We start from the raw sequence: 15,148 nt of genomic DNA on the forward strand, positions 1-15,148 counted from the left end.
TGACACTGTAGTGTCCCCTCCCTTGGTTCTGGTTTAGAACCAACACAATGAGAGAAATGTTGAATGTCCAACCAAGTAACAATTCAAATGAATCCCACAAGAACAGGAAACCAAGTGGAAATCAAAATATAAGCTGTTTGCTAAAGTTGCCATCAATAATCCCTGAAGTGAAAACAATGAAATTAGAATATTGTTTGGGTTTCCCTCCAACCTGATAACTGAACAAGAAATCAGCCTATTTTCATCATTTCCGGTTTAAGAGTTAATGAGGTGGAGAAAGTCCAACAGAAACTGGGCAGTGACGTTTGCCCCTTTGTCAATGACAAAATCATGGAGCAATTTCCTGGTCTGCAAAAACATCCCAATAAATCTCCCCTGTATACCATTAGGAAGAAGTTGTGTGGCGCTGGGTGGACTTCAGAAGGCTGCTAACCTTGGGCGGCTGGGCTGTTATCCCGCTCTTATTGCTCAGTGGAAAATTCAGCAGAATTGCTAAGTAACAGGAGACTAGGTTCAGGGCCATAAATCTCTGAGGGATGCTTGCCGACATCCCCGGTGCTTTGCAGAGTGAATTTACCAAGGTCGCTCTTGCTGAGCTTCCTTTGAGTTGGAGGTTACAGCTTACTGTCAGGCCCAGAGCCAGGCTCTTAATCATCGAGGGAACCAGAAGGTGAGGGGTGGGGAGTCCGTGAATGGTACCTTGAGGCCTGGTCCCAGTGTCAAAGGGAGCCTGGGAAGAAGACCCTACAGAATGACAGCCCCTGGGGAGCCTTCCCACCATAGCTGAGAGCCTGCCCTGCACCTGCTGCTTTAGCTCTGTTACTCAGTCATCTGGGGACTTCCCCCGCCCATTTATTGAATCAGGTAGAAACTTCTGCCCACTGTCTTCAAAGTCTTCTCATTATGCTTTAAACATCTGTACATATCTCCTAATCATTCTTGGATTTAGCCACAGCAGTCTTCACTATCTTCATTTGGGTTTCTCCCTTCTAAAGCTTAGTCACCCACTGATGAATGTCTGAGTTTCCTTCCTTTGAATTTGTTTTGGCGACAGAAATACCAAAGGGCAGGAGAGGTTGGCAGAGTGTAAAGGCGTATTTGGAGGCCCTTTGGAGGCAGCAGTGGGAGAGGGGAGGAGAGTCCAACCAAGGTAAGAAATCCAGCCAGCAGCAAGAGGGAGCTCAGTCTACCTGGGGAGGGAGGAAGGTGTCTTAGAACAGCAGCACAGCTGCAATGGAAAGGTGAGGGAGTCTGGGACTCCAGAGCCCTACATTTAATGTTTATAAATATGTGTTATTTCATTCGCTCCTCACTGAAGTGTTGCCAAATGGACAAGGCAGGCGTTAAGCATTTTTGAGGTGATAAACTGAGATTCTGAGCGATTATAAGACCTTGACCAGTAAGTCTGAACCTGTCTTACAATCATAAATTATGTTTATTTTATGCCAGGGGTGAGTAATTTCTTTGGTAAAGGCCCAGGTTAAAATATTTTAGGCTTTGCGGGCCACAGGGTCTCTGTCACAACCGCTCAACCCTGCTGTTGTAGCACAGAAGCCTCTGTAAACATCCATAGACAACACACAACATAATGCGCGCAGCTGTGTTCCTGCTGAGCCTTATTAACAAAAACAGACAGGAGGTCAGATTTTGCCCATGGGCTGTAGTTGGCAGATCCTTGTTCTACGTCATAAAGTTGTAACTGACCATATGTCAAGGGTGAGGGTTCATAGACTACTAAACACTTTCTTAAGTCTGAATTCTCAAAATGCAGATAGTAAGTAATAGAGTATAAAGGAATATGACTTCACCTCAAGTGATTCAACAAGGAAAGAACCCGGGGAAGCTAGTCAATGGGCAGGTCACTGGATAGTGAGGCGACAGGAACTCAGGAGATGCCCACAGCAGATAGGGAAGGTGAGAGATGCCAACGAGCTGATTTTCTAGGTGCCTCTGCAGTGGGAGTGCCATGGGAACCTCATGGTTCTCTCCTCAGCTCTCTCCTGGGTACGCCTACATTTTCTACTCCAAGCACTTCTCCCAGAAGCTGTCACTCCCCTTTCTGATATGACACATATCCTGGAATTTGCTTCCTGGAGCCAAAATACAGGCTCTTCTCTGAGGTCAAAGCCAGATGCCTTGATGGGGAGAGGAGCTGGGTGACTTAATAGCAAAAGGTCTTTGCCTTTTGTCTACCCACTTCTGGCTCTAGTTGGGTGACCTTATTGTTTGGTGACTTTAAAAGTGGATAGATCCACTTGTCTGCCCACCTGACTGGCTAGATCTGCTAATAAGGCTAGGAGGGTACAAAGGAGAAACTCTCAGGCTAGAACTCACTCTTTGAATGTTGTACATTTCTGTTTATACTCAGAAAATGGACTTATTCTCAGGTGCCACGAGTCTCCAATTCCTTCCGTGGTCTTCAGTGTACATTTCCAGCCACATCCCATGCTCCCTGCTCCCTGCAGTTTCTGTCACCTAGCATGGCTCTCCTTTACTTCCATCCCTTCCTCTCCACTTGGCCAACCCTTGTCCCTCTTTAAGGTCCACCTCATGGCAGATTTGCTGCCTCCTTCGTGGCACTTTCTCCCTTTAGTCCCTTACTGCCTGTACCTGTCGTTTAACATTTTATTTTAAGCTGCTTTATGATCCTCAGGTTAATTAATTTTTCATGTGTATCTTGTTCTGCAATGAAAATTGAGCTACTTGGAGGCGTTGTCCGGGTTTGATCTGTGTCAACCAGCACACTGCTCTGCTTATAGTACAAACTCAGCAAACACCTGTCAGGTGGGATAAACCCACAGCTATGATCCTCTAACATGGACGGTCTCTTCGAGTTTCTCACGGCCTCTTGAGTGTCAGAACTCCTATTTAGCCAGCTCCTTTGAATTGTCGTTGTTCCTTTCTCTCTCAGAACGTGACACTAGTTCTCCCAAGCGTAGGTTGGAAGGCATGAGTGACAGCACATGAGAAATGACCCCGTGGAAACGTCGACCCTCACCTTGTCCAAGTCTAGTCAGTGTTCCGTGAAATCCATGAAAGCAGAGGCTGTGGGTCATCACTGGACCATTTCTCACCATCGTATTTCCTCCAGCTAGCAAGTGCCCGGCACATAGTAGATGCTTAATAATTATTGATGGAGTTAATAATTATTGGTTAAAGGAAAGAATGAAGGAGTGAATGTTATCTTGATCTGGTTTTGGGTCACTTGCTTGCCTTACGGGAAGGGAAGTGCTCAGTCATTCAGTCATGTCCGACTCTTTTTGCCACCCTGTGGACTGTAGCCCTCCAGGCTCCTCTGTCCGTAGGATTTCCCAGGGAAGAATACTGGAGTGGGTTGGCATTTCCTTCTCCAGGGGATCTTCCTGAGCCAGGGATTGAACTCATGTCTCCTGCATTGTCAGGCAGGTTTTCTACCTGCTGAGCCATTGGGGAAGCCATGGGAATGGGACTGATTGTCACTGAGTGGGAGAGCTTAGCTGTCTTTCCTCTAAGAACAGCTCAGCCCTAAGTATTTTGCTCTCACATGAGGCCCATCAGACCACATGCAAGCAGAATGTTAGCTGGCAGATGCCAACCTACCAGATCCCCATGGACCAGATTAGCACTGTTCTCGAAGCTGGTAATGTACAGAGATCCAACAACTAAAGTAGCTTTCTGAGGCTACACCTCCTTATATAACCCACTAGAGCTTGCTTCATACCTCACTGACATGTGCTCCTATGTTTATCCACTGCTGCTGCTGCTGCTAAGTCGATTCAGTCGTGTTCGACTCTGTGCGACCCCACAGACGGCAGCCCACCAGGCTCCCCGGTCCCTGGGATTCTCCAGGCAAGAACACTGGAGTGGGTTGCCATTTCCTTCTCCAATGCAGAAAAGTGAAAAGTGAAAGCAAAGTCGCTCAGTCGTGTCCGACTCTTAGCGAACCCATGGACTGCAGCCTACCAGGCTCCTCCGCCCAGCGGATTTTCCAGGCAAGAGGACTGGAGTTGGGTGCCATTGCTTTCTCCATGTTTATCCACTAGAAGTTTGGAAATTCCTCCACAGAGTGGGTGGGTCACACATACAGTAAATGCTCAGGGGTGATGATTTGCTGTTTGACTATTAAGCAAAACTTGCTTTAAAGGCCCAAATGATATAGCAATATTATTAATGATAATATTAATTAATGGTAATTAATTAATTACCACTTAATGGTAAAATATTTCCTTTTCCTGAGTAACGCTTTCATACAAGTATTTTCTTCCTTGGGTCGTTATGTAACAATGTACTCAGAAAAAGGGTCAGCTGTATTGATTTAGTTGGCTCATGGACGCGTACATGAGCTTATCCGGTGGCTCAGACAGTGAAGAATCTGCCTGCCAAAGCAGAAGAAGCAAGAGATGTGGGTTCGATACCTGGGTCAGGCAGATCCCTGGAGAAGGGAATGGCAACCCATTCCTGAATTCTCGCCTGGAGAATTCAATGCGCAGAGGGGCCTGGCAGGCTATAGTCTATTAAGTGGCAGAGTCAGACAGGACTGAGCGAATGACATTTTCACTTTCACTTATGCATACTTACCACAAGGTGGCAGCATAGCAGCCCTTACTTGCTCATTAGGGTGACGTATCTCTCTCTCTCTTTTTTTTTTTTGATGTATCTCTTTTAAACTGAGATAGTGAGAGTCCTCCCACCTTAAGTTTCCAAAACCTAAAAGTATATCCATATGACCTAGCTTTTAGTTAGGCAGATTTTATAATTAAACACATATTCACATAAGTCCAAGTACTTGCACAAATATTCTCACATACACCCTCTCCCATATTCTCACATTCAAGTCTTTCCCATACTGAGAGGCTGGATATTCTGTATATTCCATCCAGCACTTAATCATGTGCAAATCATGTGTATCAATAATTATGCAACCTCTTGTGTAAGTAGGCAAAATCAATTAAATGAAACGTCTAAAGCAGTATACCAAAACTAATCCATTTCAGAGGTATTATTATTGTTATTACAAACAAGATGTGTCATGATTCTCGGCTGGAACAGGGATGGTTGCTATAGAAGGAAGGTCTGTATGAGGCTGGAGGAAAGGTGCATCGGGAAGCTGTCATCATCTTTTGGTTATAAATATCTACTGAGCACAAATTGTCCATTATTTCATTGTCTCAACAGTTGGTCCTTGCCATGTAAGAGCTTAGGATTCAATGTTATATGAATAACAGAGAAAAAAAAAAGCAGCGAGTAGGTGAAAAGGTAAGTACCATAACCATTATCTGAGAGCAAGGAGGGAAGTAAAGAAGAGAGAAGATAGTAGAAACAGCAGTATGAAATGGTCTGGTCAAAAGATCATGGGAATAATAAGAAGGAGACCCAGTCTTGTCTTGGCTCTGCCCTTCCCTGTTCTTGGCCACCTCAGTTTCCCCATGTGTAGAAGGAAGAATTGGGACTTGGGTCTGGGAAGCTTTACAGGAATTTGTTTTGTCGCTAACAGTTGATGTTAGCGATACACTTCAAAAAGAATATGTGTTGAAATAAGTTAGAGGATGCAAATTATTATTTTGCATCTCATCCTCTCCCCGTGCCCTTCAGATAGTCACATGTATGTTAGCATATTGAAAGTCTGGAGTGAGGAAACTGGCTTAGCTTTGTCTAACCTGTCATTTCAAAGTTATTATAATTTAACCATTGAACACTTTTTTTCCCTTCACTGCACTCAAGACACAGCAGTTAACATCACATCGAATATTAATGATCTTTGATAAATAGTTTGGGAAGCAGTGACTTAGGAAGTCTTTTAAAACCTGTCCAGCTCTAGAAGCTGAATCAGAAGCTCCAGAAGGGTGGAACCAAGTCTGACTTACTTACTCTTTAGCTCTACTGCTTGGTGTAAGTGACCAATAACATTTTCAAAATCAATGAAAGAATTGTGGCAAGATAGGTTTTTCCCTCTTTCTCCTAGAAAGCAAGGGCTATGTCCACCGCTCTTCTGAAGTTAGGGACATATCAAATTAGAGCAACTTCAGCTAGGGAAAGGAGACAAAGACTTCGTTTAGCATAAAAACACAGGGGGGAATTATTCTGTCTTTCTTGGTGATGTAAGTGTGATTGCCTTGAAGGTATTTGCCTCTAATTGGATTGGTTTTCCATTTCTTCCTCTGTTGTCGTGTGTGTGTATGTGTTAGTCACTCAGTTATATCCAACTCTTTGTGACCCCATGGACTGTAGTCCACCAGACTCCTCTGTCTTGGAATTCTCCAGGCAAGAATACTGGAGTGGGTTGCCGTGCCCTTCTCCAGGGGATCTTCCTAACCCAGGGGTTGAACCTGGATTTCCTGCATTAGCAGGCAGATTCTTTACTGCGAGAGGTAGTCTTACCTGGAACTATCTAGAAAAAAGTAAAATCAGATGGAAGGAAATGACTGACAACCCCATTCTGAAGATCACAGTGAAGAAAGGATTCCCAGGGTGGGGAAGAATTTTAAGAGACCTAGAGGCTCCCATAGTGGAAGATAAAAGAAGAGAGATTCTGGAGAAGGGAGAGCTCCCTAAAGGAGGATGACATGGTGACAGAGTGATTGCCCCCGGCAAATTAAAGAAGTTTGAGCAGCTGGTAGAATGAGCTGAATAAGACAGAGGAACTACTCCACATGCTAATGAAATTCTGTGTGGGTTACGGTGGGTGTCCTGAGTCAGGAGTAAAGAACACAAATGTGGATTCTACCGGATTCTGAGTATGTGCGTGTTTGAAGTTAAACATTTCTCAGGGACTAGACCATTATGGTATTAAAGGCATAATAAGGGAAGGGACAAAGTGCTACAAAGCCAACTCTACTGATAGGAAAAGTACTATAGCGTGGGATTTCAGGCTGGACCCAACCAAAGACATCTGCTTCTTCCCGTGAACTCAGACACACTCTGGAAAGTGCCTGTTAAAATGCATTTTGTGGCCAGAGGAGAAATAATCCATTGATCCAGTAGTGATCATATTCACTACATTTGCTACTACTTTTGCTAGGAAGCAAAAGAGTCCTCGGTAAATTCTGTTGGGGAAAGAAAAGCTCTGAGGAGGAGGCAGTGCTGCAGGGTTGTACTGTCGAGGTCCTGGGAGTCAGGAGTCAAGGTTCAAAGGTTGGGGGGGGACTCCAAATATAAGACGTGGGAGACATCAAAATTATGTTTCATCTACTTTTACAGTTTGTTCAGAGCAGACATAAAAAAAGATGATGTCAGGTAGAAAACAAAAGGTCTTAGAAGGCAGCCCAGGCCTCCCCATTTCTGCTTTGTATCAAATGTCCTGACCTTATTAAGTAACTTTCTTCTAATAATAAAGTATCAATGTTTGTAATGATTAAATATTTATACACATGTTTATATATTTATGTTAATTGTCCATACAAATAACAATTACTATTTTAAAAAGCTTTTTTTGATGTGTACCATTTTAAAGTCTTTATTGAATTTATTATAGTATTGATTCTGTTTTATGTGTTGTTTTTTTGGCCATGAGGCATGTAGGATCTTAGCGCCCTGACCAGGGATGGAACCCGCATCTCTTGCACTGGAAGTGAAGTCTTAACCACTGGACCACCAGGGAAGTCACTATAATTACTTTTTAAAGTTAATTAAATCAAATTCAAGGTTTAAGGTTATTCTTGTAGTTCTTCATTACTTCCTCACTTTTATTCCACCATGCTTTTTTAATAAGGAGAAAAAGGAACAGGGTAGCAATCGGCACTCTGGAATTGCATATAACTTATGCTGTTGGCATTGCTTAGTTGCTAAGTCATGTCTGACTCTTTGTGACCCCATGGACTGCAGCATGCCAGGCTTCCCTGTCCTTCCCTACCTCTGGGAGTTTGCTCAAACTTATGTCCAGTGAGTTGATGATACCATTCAACCATCTCATCCTCTGTCATCCCCTTCTCTTGCCCTCAATCTTTTCCAGCATCAGGGTCTTTTCCAGTGAGTCAGCTCTTCAAATCAGGTGGCCAAAATATTGGAGCTTCAGCTTCGCATCAGTTTTTCTAATGAATATTCAGGATTGATTTCCTTTAGGATTGACTGGTTTGATCTCCTTGCAGTCTAAGGGGCTCTCAAGAGTCTTCTCCAGCACCACAATTCAAAAGCATCAATTCTTTGGCGTTCAGCCTACTTTATGATCCAACTCTCCTATCCGTACATGACCTACTATAGCATGTAATAGCTTGTAGCTTGTACTATTTCCATCAAAAGCTAGTGGACTCTGTCTAGTAATGATCTAGATTAGTAAATGTAGTGATAGACAAATCTATAGCTTACTTCCTTCTCAGTTATTTTGAGTTTTGTTACCACTTGGGTGCTCTATGGAGATAAGTCATGTACGTGAATGTCACTTAGCACCCAGTACCTGTAATACTGCAAGAAGGTTGACACTGTAAATCAAGTTCATCTTTCTAGCTGTGAAGACAGAAGATCGAATGGGAAGAATCCCTGACTGCACAGCAGTTTCAAGAAAGTTTTTGCCAGGCTGGCAGGGTTGGGGTGGGGTTGTAAAGCCCAAGGTACCTATTAGAGGGGTCCTGACTCTCACAGGAACAGGCCGGCACTAGTGCCCTGCTTCTTGGCCATCGACTGGGAGCAGCCTGCTGGAAGCGTGGTCTAGGTTTGACCGTGGCAGTGGGTCCAAGTGTCAATCAGTAAGCTATTCTCTCTGCAGCAGGAGAGCTGAGCCAGACACTTTCCTGTGTTCACACCATATACACTTATGCATATAAAAACGTACAGGAATTCCCTGATTGCCCAATGGTTAGGACTCAGCACTTTCAATGGCATGGTCACTGGTTCGATCCCTGGTTGGGAGACTAGGATCCTGCAAGCCACAAAGAGCGGGTCAAAAATACCAGCAAAAAAATCACAGATGTGTGTGTCAACTGTGGTCCATTCCTGGGGTCCCCTGTTGCCATATCCCTTGCCAAATTCTCACATTGAGATGCTTTCAGTCACCATTTAGGGTTTTCCCACCAGACTTGGTCCTGGGCTGTGGATTCTCTGGGGAAAAAGAAAGCCCCTGATGTGCTGGTTCTGTTGGGATTTTTAGGACAAGGGTCTGGTTTCTCCAGTGTGCGGAAAGGGGAGAAGGGCTGAGAGAGCACGCTGGAGTCCTGGATTAGAGGGAGGGATTTGGTAGACTCAGAGTCATGTTGGGAGAGAGTTGTGGTTGGAAGGGGCAGATGGAGCATTTGCCAGAATCAGGCCACCAACAGTCACAGAGGGTGGGCTTGTCCTTCCAGATGGAATATGGGCAAACGGAGATGGGGATGTCAGTCCATCTATCTTGATCCCTGCCAGGCACCCTTACACAACCAGGGGGCTCCCCTTTGGTGACCACTCTGTCACCAAAGAACTCCTCAGCTGCCAGCTCATATCCAAAACTCCTTTAGCTGCCATAAAGCCTTTTATTCCACAATTAGAAAAGTTTTAAAGCAGTCCTCTAGTTTACTACACTAAAGTCAGTTGCCTCAGAGCTAGGTGGGTCTGTCCCTCTTTAGACCTGAAGTTATTTGGGTGTAGAAACTGTGTCTTTTTCTCATTGGTTTCCAGCACCTACAAAATGGCACAAAATTGATACCCAATAAGTTTTCTGTTGAATTGAATGGCACCAAATAGACGCAGATACTTCTGGGAGAAGTACCATAGCAACCAAGATGGAATCACACCAGAGTGGATAAATACCTGGGTGTGTAACACGGTGAATTCAAGTCTCAGCTGTAGGACCTTCCACCTCTAAGACTGTGGATGGATGCTTTACCCTCTCTGAATGGTCATTTCCTTCTTATAAAATGAAGCCAAAGCTCCTTTCCCTAATAAACTCAGTATTCCTATGAGTATTAAATGATAAAGGACTTTGAAATGTAAAATTAATGGATAAAGTTACATTACTTTTTGTTTGTTTGTTTTGGGGAGTACTTGTGCTCAGCTGCATTCAACTCTTGTGACCCTATGGACTGTAGCCCATCAGGCTCCTCTGTCCATGGAATTCTCCAGGCAAGAGTACTGGAATGGGTTGCCATTTCCTACTCCAGGGATCTTCCAGACCCAGGGATTGAACCCACGTCTGCTGGGTCTCCTGAATTGGCAGGCAGGCTCTTTACCGGCTGAGCAACGGGGGAAGCCTGGGCAGGGGGAGTACTTAGGACTTAGTTCAAAGGTAGCCGGTGCTTGGAGCCAGGAGAGCACATGGAGAGAGTGGTTTTAAGGATACTCAAGTCCTCCTGGGGACTGAGGCATTTTAGGCCTTGCAACACTGTAATTGCCAGTTGCAGGAAATTCTAGATTAAAAAAAAAAGTAACTTTATTATACAAAGCATGAAGTAATCCATGGCTCACATCTTAATAGGCAGTTTCCCTGGTAGCTTTTATGCTTTTTATAAACAGGAATGAATGCTATTGACTCAATATACTTGCTTTAATAATAAATCCTATAAACAACATAGCCGCCCTTTATTGCTGGAGAATGGTGTTTGACTGAAGTAACCTACTGTTGTTTGGCTCTTTATAGTTTACAAAGTGTTTTAATGTACATTACCATTTCTATTCCTCACAATTACTCTGAAAAAGGAACAGTTTTCATGACATTAGTACTTCGTAGATGTTAAAGGAATTTGATAAGAAAAAAATCAGATGGTGGTTAAAAGTTTGAGATCAGATAGACCTGGTTTAATCCAGGGTTTTGCAACATGCTAACTGTATGACCTTGGAAAATAAATAACTTATCTCAGGCCCAGTTTCTTTTTCTGCAAAATGGAGGCTTAACTATAACGCAGATATTTTTGAGGTAAGCACAATAGCTTCCCATTCAGATTTCAGAGGACAAAGGATCTTGATTTTGGGATGAGCGTCAAGGACTTTCCCAAGTAGCGGTGTTGACATTAGATTAGCTGACATTAGATGAGGCATGTGAAGTTCTTAGCACAGAGACTGTCACATATTAAGCACTCAATAAATATTCAATATTAGCTTTACAAATAGCTTACAAAGTGTTTCACATACTTCACCCACTCCTCCCAATAACCTCATAGAGCTTCTCTTCACAAATGAAGAAACTAACACTCAGGGAGCTTATCATTTGCCCCGGTCACATACCAGTCCAGTGTCACAGCCGGATCTTACACCCAGCTCGGCTAGTTCTCTAGCTGTGACCACTGTGTGTCCCAGTCACAGAAGCTCGTCATCAGCTGTAGTTATTTTTAAGAAAGTAGACCATGGGGGAAGGGTATCAAGCAGTATGATGAGCCTACTAAAGAACGAGAAGATCCTTTGCAAAGGATGAGTAAAGTTAAATGGAGAAGACTCTAGTTTCTATCATCTCTTTTTTTCAGCTTCCATGAGCAGATCTATGATCTGAGAGTATTACTAAGACTTTTATAAATTCCTTCAACCCAGGTACTTGATCATTTGTGGCACATATGAGAATTTAGAGAAAATGAATCCTTTTGGTTAGTTGATATTTTGAGCAGCATTTAATTACATTTCTTTTCTGTCATAGAAGTTTTTTTATTACTAAAAATTTTAAAAACGACATAGAAACCTCTAAGACAGGTAACAATATAAGTGATGTTCTTTTCTGGACCCAAGCTCTATTATCGTCTCAATGTCTTTGAGCATTCCTTTCCTTTTTCGACTGTGTGCAATTCTATCCTGGTTTGAAATCCAGCTTTACACTCTTGGGAGGTGTTTTTGTATAGCAGTGACTGGGAGATTATCTTTGTTGGTTCGGGTGGAGTTTTAAGGGTCACGTTAACATAATGATATGTGCAGATATCCAGGGCAAGTTAACTCAGGTGTGGGAGACTCACAGTGCATCCCGAACACAGGGAGAGGAGGCTGCCATGAAGAGAGGAGCTGTGGAAGGGGGTTCTCTGTGAGTGTGGCTCAGGGTCCCTGGGAAAGACAGGTCACGCTGTTCCCACGTGGGGTGACAACATGGTGAGGGGAAACACCATGAACCCTGACTACTAAGTAAGATTGGGAAGGTGAGGTGAACAGAAAGAATATGAGGACAAAGAAGCTGTAGAATTTGCTTTGACTCCCTAAAGAGAAAAAGATGTGTGATAAGCCTTTAAGTCAGGGAACTCCATAGCAGACAATCAGATAAGACTTACTGTTAGAGAGGACAAGAAGGTAGGAAAAGAAAGTCATCCACTGTCCCACTCACCTCATCATTCATTCCTTCCTTCTCGTGCCCAGAAAGAATGTTTAAATACCTGCTCTAGACGCAACCTGTCCCCAGGTGGTTCTTTTTAGGAGGAAATGATGACACAGTCCCCATCCGTAGAGAAGGTATAACAAACCTGCTCAGGGATTGGAGAGCATGTAGACAGCAATAAACCTGGTGTCATTTTTGCTGAGGAGCCATAAAGTCAAAAGAAGGATGACAGTCAGGGGAGGGTAAACTTCAAATATGCTTACAGTTTGCCTAAGGTGTCTGTGTGTGGAACTTTCATAAGTTTAATGCTCAGGAAATCGCCTGGTCCACAGCCCTGGGGAGGGAGTCTCACGTTAGTGTCCCTCAGTGATGTCCTTCAGTTGATTGGGTTTTGCCCTTGCCTGGGCTCCGTGGTGATTTGTGACCTACTAAATCCTATGTGTAGACAGTTCTGGCAAACCTAAATTCACTACAGGAAGAATCCTCATTCCTGAAAAGGCCTGCTCATGATGACTTAATGGACACAGCAGTAGCAGGAGGCCAGAAGTCGTTAGGATGCTTGGACTATGGTACTAAGAGCTCAGAACTTTGAGGGCCATTTGGAGCTCCCCATATTTCACTTCAGCAAGAGGTGCTTACCTACGTTTTGCCTGAAAGGTCCTTTGTCAGCATTAGCTTGTGGTGTGGAGAAGTCCATACACTTGGAACTGTGTATTGTTCAACTCAACAGACACCTGATGGATTGAATAGAGGCCGAACAGAAGGGCTTCCAGCTGTCTTCTCCTCTCCAATGACTTTCTGTGCCTCAAACCGAATACTTGAGTTGACATCATGCCCAGGTTTAACTGTTAGCCATATATTTTCTAGATAAGTGACATTAGCTCCCCTTTTGGATTTCAAAGACAGAAAAGGATCTTGAATTCAGGATGAGGCCCTGAGGACCTTCTTAAGTAGTGCTGACAGGTCTCCGGATGAGTTAAGGGTATTCCTGATATTAGGGGCTGAGCAGTCTAGCCTCACAAGTGTGTGCACTCACTACCAAATCTTACGAGGCCTTTTGGTAACGATAATATTTTGTTATGTTTTTAAGATGTCTTCTTGGGTGGCCAGAATATTAGCCATCAGCCTGGGCCTGTATAATTACAAACTCCAAGGCTTTCATGTTAAAACAGAAATCAAAGTCAAAACAGGATCTATTTCCTATAGTCCCATTCCCTTCTTCAGTCTCCTGCTTACCTATTTCCATTGCACTCAGTCACTAGTGCTACTTAAATCATAAAGACCAGTGAGATTTGAAGGCCACTGAGATCTGTGCCCACCTATATTCTGTATTTTGGCACGAGCGATTCCAGGAGCTTATGTTAGATTCGGATCTCCTTATAATTAGGCCACTGTCTCTATGTCTGCAAGGCTTTTTACAGGATTTAGGGGAAAAAAAGGAATGAGTATGCTATGAAGATTATTCAGCTCCCTTCATCACTCACATGCAAGTCCCCACCTAGTGACCAAATGATTTGCAAGTGAGCTATGAAGAGACCTGCCCTGTTAGAGGTTTGAAAGTATGTATAAGGATATTTTGCAAGAGCAGCAGAACAGAAACAAGTTCAAAAGGACAGAGGAAACACGCTCCAAATCTGTGGCAAACAAGATTTCGCTGAAATTTACAGGATTCCTTGGATATGTCTTTGATTCATGCACTGATTTCCCAACACTTTGAAACTATTTCAAGTCCTGTTTAAAGAAACAAAAACTTTTTTTCTGGAATAAAAAGTAAATTATTCTACTTTTATAGACAAACTGAAAAATGACTATTGCTTAAGTTTGTTTTCTTAAGTCGAGTGCTTCTTTTTTCTTTTAGTTGTGGTGGGGAGAGGATGATTAAAAGAAACTACATCTTTTTCTTTCTCTTTTTCTTTCTCTGCCACCTCCCACCCCCTTTTATTTTAACTGAAAATGGAAAACATACTTTGTGATTTAGCCAAAGGAAGTTAAGGACGAGTCTTTGGGGAGAGGAAGCAGTGCAACCGGTTATCATGTTAATCTTCCATTATAGAGGTCGGGCTGGGAGCCAGATTTGCTGCTTATAGCAAATGAACAGAATGGGAATGGTTAAAAAAAAAAATCCCCCCAATTCTCAGATCTGTTTCTATAGGCCAGCTTAATATGTTTTCTAGCATCGTCCTTCTCCTTCACACATATTAAATACCTAAAGCAACTGGAGATGAATGTCAGATTATTAGATACGATAATCCTCCTCCTTTTCTCTCCTTCAGTAACTGTCTCTGTGTTAGGAGAAGCACACTGACTGAAACCGCCCACCCTGGCCAGGCATCATAGTAACCATTTGCATGAGTTATTTTATGACAGGAGGTCCTAGCAAGGAACACAGACCTAACAAGCCACCACCAGCCGGAAGAGTTCAGGAAAGGTAAAAAGGAGATGCCACGTGTCCTACCACCTCCCAGAATCCTTCTTGCTGCCATCCATCTCAGCTGAACAATGTGTGTGCCACCAGGAAGGACCCTGAGTCAAATGATTGGCCAGAGAAAACCTGGAAACTAATCCCATCACCATAAAACCCGAGACTGTGAGCCCCATGGCAAAGCAGTCCTCCTGGGTTCCCTTACCCTCCTGCTTTCTACCAGAGCAAGTGAAAGTCGCTCGGTCATGTCTGACGCTTTGCGATCCCATGGACTATACAGTCCATGGAATTCTCCAGGCCAGAATACTGTGGGTAGCCTTTCCCTATTCCAGGGGATCTTCCAAACCCAGGGATCAAACCCAGGTCTCCTGCATTGCAGGCGATTCTTTACCAGCTGAGCCACAAAGGAAGCCCCTTCCCAGTCAAGTCTCTTGCTTTGTCAGCATGTGTCTCCTTGGACAATTCATTTCCGAGTGTTAGACAAGAGGTTGTTTTGGGGCCCTGGAAGGGGCTCCCCTTCTTGTATCATCTGTGTAATCATGGCCGTGAGCCACCTCAAA

At 43.6% G+C, this 15,148-nt stretch overlaps 1 long non-coding RNA gene across 1 annotated transcript in view; it reads left to right on the forward strand.

Annotated features, from left to right (window-relative positions):
* The first annotated feature begins 1,070 nt into the window (after positions 1-1,070).
* Positions 1,071-15,148, forward strand: part of LOC139179427 (uncharacterized) — a 69,059-nt gene continuing 54,981 nt past the window's right edge. Inside the window, exon 1 of the long non-coding RNA XR_011563795.1 lies at positions 1,071-1,150. This is a non-coding gene — a long non-coding RNA (uncharacterized lncRNA). The remainder of the gene's footprint in view (positions 1,151-15,148) is intronic.

Source organism: Bos indicus, chromosome 24 (assembly GCF_029378745.1).
Source record: "Bos indicus isolate NIAB-ARS_2022 breed Sahiwal x Tharparkar chromosome 24, NIAB-ARS_B.indTharparkar_mat_pri_1.0, whole genome shotgun sequence".
Lineage (NCBI taxonomy): Eukaryota > Metazoa > Chordata > Mammalia > Artiodactyla > Bovidae > Bos > Bos indicus.